At 31.0% G+C, this 6,056-nt stretch overlaps 1 long non-coding RNA gene across 1 annotated transcript; it reads left to right on the forward strand.

Moving 5' to 3' along the window:
* The first annotated feature begins 1,005 nt into the window (after window positions 1-1,005).
* Window positions 1,006-5,694, forward strand: LOC110695520. The gene is made up of 4 exons (XR_002506089.1): window positions 1,006-1,364; window positions 3,280-3,742; window positions 4,068-4,114; window positions 5,527-5,694. It is a non-coding gene; the product is annotated as an uncharacterized LOC110695520 (long non-coding RNA).
* The last annotated feature ends 362 nt before the right edge of the window (window positions 5,695-6,056 follow it).

The raw sequence follows: 6,056 nt of genomic DNA on the forward strand, positions 1-6,056 counted from the left end.
ATCCCACACTTGAGCCCCATTGTGATCATACACTTAAGCATGGTGGCATCCAAAGGGAAGGAAGCTAGAGTAAAAGAGTCGCCAACAAGTTTTAGGAACTTGTAAACCGTTCACAAGGTGAAGGTTACACCTCTTCACGATCCATGAGATCGCTAACTCCATAGTGGTCTTGAACCATGACTGGATATTCGGGGATGAAGGTACAAATCCAACCTAAAAGGGATTGAACCTGCCCTAAAAATAGGCCTCTACTTTATTCGTCTCATATTCATGTGCGCTTTCTAACTAACATATAATCAATAGGTTAACCCTAAACCTGTTTAATCTGTGTTGGTTGAATATTAATGCACAAGCAAACCAATTATTGGCGATCACTTGAATTATAATCATATTAGCCTAAACAAGATTATTAATTATTATATTAAGTGCGATTACAAGTACAAATTCTATTTAAATATGCATAAAAGTCGTGACCAAGCAATAATATATATCAAGCAACATAATATTAACAACAATGATCATATCAATCATCATAATAACCATGTTAACAATAAAGGGTACTATTAATTGTAAGATCCTTGGCATGATACTAACATGTCACTAAATATTAAAAATTAAAGCTTTAACCCTAATATGATACTAACATGATATTAAAAAACATTGAAAGCACCCTAAACATGATACTAGAAAGCATTAAAGCACATCCTAACATGATAATAGGAAGAATTAAAGAACATCCCACTAGTACAAAATTGGGCTTAAGTAACACCCATTGGTAACACTTTAAAAATATTAGGATGATTTGATTTTTACGTAACACTTATATAACATTGTCGAATTAAGTAACATTTTTTTTAACACATTAATATTATGTAACACTTTGATATTAGGTATCACTTAGTTGTAACACTTAATTTGATGTTACTCGATTCTTTAATTTTCTAATTAAATATTTATTTTTTTCTAATCTCATTGTAGAAAAAACTGATCCGTGCACTTTATTTTAATTGTTTAATATTTCATTCTAATTTATCTCCTCCTCTCATTCTCGCTCAAATATTTGTTCTCTCTGAATGAGTTTAGATTCTTTAATCCATCGAGTCACCTTCATCATCATCCTCTGAATCATCATCATCATCAATACCATCATCTAAATCACAATCAACATCATCAAATGAATCGAGAGTGAAGGAATCATAACATTTGGTACTACTATGGAGTTCATTAATTCATTATTACATTAAGGTTTATGTTCATCTGCATAATTTCTCTCACCTATACGTTCATATTCTTCGCTTTACTCTTCTCCAATCTCTATATTCCTCCTATTTCTATTCCTTCTTAATGAAAAATCATTTCCACTAGTAAGTTTTTACTTCCCTCCCTCTTCTTTTTTCTCTAATTTAAGGTTTTCATGATGTTTTTTTAGTGATTTTAGCTTTACTTTGTGTATGAGTGTGTACAATTCTTCCTCAATTTTCTTTAATTAGGTTATCTTTTAGTTGCTAGGTATTTGCTAAAATCTAAAGTTTTAGTGATTTTAGCTTGATGTAGTCAGTTAATTATGTGTATAATTCATTCTCATGTTTAAAATTTCTGTAATATAGATGTATACTACTAGTTAGAATTTGGATTGATTGTGAAATTGCTGAAAATGGTTTAACTATGTTTTTAGAAATTATGATATTGGGAATTCAGCTATTGTGGAGTTTCAAATTGGCTTGATTTTTTCAATTGGGGTGGTGTTGGTGCTTATGGGAAGTTAAGCCCATGTTCTATTCACATTGTAAGTTGACTAAGTTCAATTCAAGGCTGATAAGTTTGGATACATAAGTTCAATTGAGGACTTATACGAGTAGAGAAGTTAATTAATGGACAAGTTTATTCCGAAAAGGACCAATTCCGGGCAAAATAGTTAATATAAGCTCAAGAATTTTCTGTTAAAAAAAATCTAGGTTGATTAATTTTTTCATTACTGAAAATCTAATTGGAAGGTTTAGGAAAATACTTGGTTGTGACAATTATCGCTAACGCATTTTGAACCATGATTGTGTATAAATTAGCCATTTAAAGATGCATGCGATTGGATGGGAGTTTTAATATATATAATGGTTTGGGTGCCTGCTACTATGAAGTAATTGACAATAATATCTTTTTTTTTTTTTAGTCATTGCTTGTATATTGCTGCTTGTTTGCATATCGAGACTGATAAGTAGTTGAAACATTGGTTATATAGTATAAGTCAAAATAAACTCTAATGATGACAAAATATATAAACTATTCTATTTGAAAGGTCCGTAAAACCTATCCATTAGTTGATTATATTGCATAAAGGTGTCCAGCAACTTGTCATTAACCTAGCTATTGTTTAAAAAGCTTATGAAAGTCATACTTATTTTAGGTACTACAAGAACTCAAGATACTCTGTGAGTAAAATAGTATATACTATTTTATTTTTTTGTAAAATCTTCCATTAATTTAATTTCTTATCTAATTTTGTAGAATTTAGAGTATTATTGCTTTTATTTTGTCTATGTGTGGTCATTTATAGATATTATCAAGTCACTTCTGCATATTTTCTTAAACAAGTTATTATATAAAGTAGCTTATGCCATGATTGTGAATTAAATTGGGTTTTGAAGGAAGTCCATTAATGGTGATTGTCGAATTAACTCTACTTAATTGAATCAAAACAATATGATTGTAGTAGTATTCTTGGGAGTGAATTCAATAAAAGTGAATTTATTTTGGTGAACTTTAAATACTCTTTATCAAATTGCAGTGACAGTATATAAAAACAAATCAAAGTAAGTTTTCTAAAAGAGTACTCCGTATTATATAAAAAAAATCCTTGGGAGGAGGAATTAGGAAACTGCTATAGGAAGCCATGCTTTCAGCCTTTTACAATGTCCACGGTCAAGTTAGAGTGGGGTCAAGAATTTCAAATCTGGCTACTCTCTTTGGCTGACTTCTGTCTCCAATTCTCCATTAATAGAATTAGGGACTTAGGGGTAGGGCTTTGTACATCTATTTAACACATTCTCCAACAAGAAGCTACAATATAGATGTAACTGACATTGCTGTTGTGTTGATTTGCCTTTAATATATGCATTTTTTAGCCTTTTATTGTTTGAGATTTTATATCTTTTTTTCCTTTCTAACATTGCATTGCATTCATAGAATCTTTTTACTTTTAATTTAAATTACCTAGAGTAAGTATCTCTTTTTATATGTGAACATGATCTATGTTGTACATTTTTAATGAAAACAATGATGCAGAGAAGGGAGGAAATGTATCAGAAGTAGAAGCGTCTCATCATAAAGACAGGAAGGGACCTCAAAACCATTAACGAATAAAACTAGCAAAGCTAAAAGGCGCACTTTACAGGAGGTCACAGGGGTGCCAAATCTACATAAAAGGTTCAGACTTTGTCATTCATATGTGTGTGTGTTTGTGAGTTGGGGAAGAGGTTAGTCATTAGTTTGAATTGTTGTCAACTATCATGCTTAATGCAAATGTATGGATATACTATCAACAACTTGAGGAGCAACGAACAAACACAAAGTTTGATTGATCACAGAATTAAGGTATGAGTGGCTAACCTATGCAGTGTGGAGACCTGGTGTTAGACCACCTATTCTTTCAGCATCATTGCTGAATCCAGGTTCCCTTTCGCTAATGCTAAAATGGATCCAAGGATTAGATCAGGATACCTATTTTCCTAGACTTCTTGGTTTCGGGGTAAGTTAATGCTTTCATTCTTTATTGTTTTCTTATGTGATTTTGACAAACTGTCATTGTAGTGTTTTACTTTTCTATTTGAACTTGTGTTATTTTTTTGTAAGTTAGTGGTTAAATTTAGTTTTATACGATAGAGCACCTCTATTTTGCAAGTTGATTTGATTTGAGGTTTGATGTTATACTGGCAGTTGAATACCCATGAGTTGTTGAATGTTCTGAGGGTCATTCTTATTTTCATTAGGACCCAAATTACAATTAGCTAACTATTGCAATACCCTTTCTAGTAAGAATTTTTAAATTAATCTAGACTTTGTTTTATGTGCAGTCAGGTGCTGAGGTTCTCTTTTTGTGCTCAAGGTACTCAAATTTCCAGTTAGGTGCTCTTTCTTCATTTCTGTCTCTCTCATTTTTTCTTTTTTGGCTTATATTGAAATCAATGTGTAAAATACATTAATGCCTTGGAATCTTAGGGTGGTTGGTTTGTATGTGCTAGTTTTTAATCTTATTTAATTTGTACCCTTTCAACTATGATTCTACCATGATAACTTTTTTTTTTTTATATCTATTATGCAAAATTTCATGCAAAATCTTCCTATTGTGTATATAACTCAAGACTCTCTGCCAATTTCCCACCACTATCACCATTTCTTTCCCTTTCAACATTCTGTCTTCTATATTGAGCTACAAGAATAATGGAATTCAGAAATGAAATCAGAGCTAAAATTCATAATTGAATTCAGAGTTGAATTTCAAAACTAAAATCAAGACCTAAAATAAGAGTTGAAATTCAGAATTGAATTCAGAGCTGAATTTTAGAACTGAAGTCAGGGTTGGAATTCAGAACTGAATTTAGAGTTGAAATCAGAGCGTAAATTTAGAAATGAATTCAGAACTAAAATCAGAGCTGAAATTCAGAACTGAATTCAAAGCTAAAATTCAAAACTAAAATCAGAGTTGAAATTCACAACTAAATTCAGAGCTGAATTCAGAACTAAAATCTGCAAAGGGGAGTTTGTGTTTCATATCGTCTTCATCTATTATACGTGTTGTGAGAATAATGATATCTTTTACTTAGATGCATATATTCAATACTCTGCTAGTTGTCTGACACCCAAAAAACCTATTTGTCATCAATGATGTTCGCCGACTAACTATCTTGTATGTTCTTTGTAAGAAGCAAGATCCATATGGTAGATTATGAGAAAGCTAGACAAACAAGGATAGAACAAAATAGAAGCAGTTGGGGATATGTTCACTAAGGGGGAAGAGCAACAAACCAATAATTCTTGATGATTTCTTAAAGCCCTATAAATACTAAATTGTGAAAGAAACTGTAGCAGAACTAATGAAGAAACTCAAGCAAATTGATCTAGAAGTGTTGGATACTTTGACTCGATCACTTGAAAATGTGTCATCCAATCCAGAACATATAGATCATATTCCCATTGTACACTATTGAACAGCAACGACATGAGGTAATGGTTAATATATAATCTTTTAAAAAGCAATAACTCTTATCATTGCGTTATTTCATTTTTGTTCTAGTTGTTTGATATATGATGCTTTCACACATAGGATCAATTGGATCAAGATGAAGAATTGGTATAGCAATTTATGATGCTACAAGAACATACTTTTACCGTTGTTTTGCTGCTGTTACCGCTATTTTGCTGCTGTTTTAAGCTATTTTGCTATTGTCTTTTGCTGAAATTGCTGCTACTGTTGTCTGATCTATTGCTAACTATTGCTCATTTGATTTGCTGCCACTGCTCTGCTACTACTAGTTGCTGCCAACTGATGTCTGCTACTGCTGGAAGCTTCCACTACTATCTGGTATTGTTGGTTGCTGCTAAAGACTGCTGATGGCATCATTTGTTACCGCTTTTACCGTTCTAGTAGCTAGCAGCGTAGCTGTTGCTATACACTGTTATTATTAATGCTCTTTACTGTTATTGCTGTCTTTTTTTGTTTGAAATTTGGAAGTTTTTTGTTTTTCCTTACTTTTCCCAAGCTAGAGATCGAACTTAATATTCTTTGTGTTTGGATTATTATATTATTTGGCCAAAAAAATTAAAATTGGTGTTTATAGATTTTTTTTCGTCAAAATTATGAAAGTATTTCAATCCAAATTGTTTTCTATCATATGTGTTGATTTCTTACTCATATAGTTGTTGTACATATGATTTTTTTTCTTATATTTTAAATAAATATAGTAAATAATAATAATAATGATAATAATAAGAATAATAATAATTATTATTATAATAATAATAATAATAATAATAATCATTATAATAATAACAATAATAATAAT

The sequence above is a fragment of the Chenopodium quinoa genome, unplaced genomic scaffold (genome assembly GCF_001683475.1).
Source record: "Chenopodium quinoa cultivar QQ74 unplaced genomic scaffold, ASM168347v1, whole genome shotgun sequence".
Classification (NCBI taxonomy): domain Eukaryota; kingdom Viridiplantae; phylum Streptophyta; class Magnoliopsida; order Caryophyllales; family Amaranthaceae; genus Chenopodium; species Chenopodium quinoa.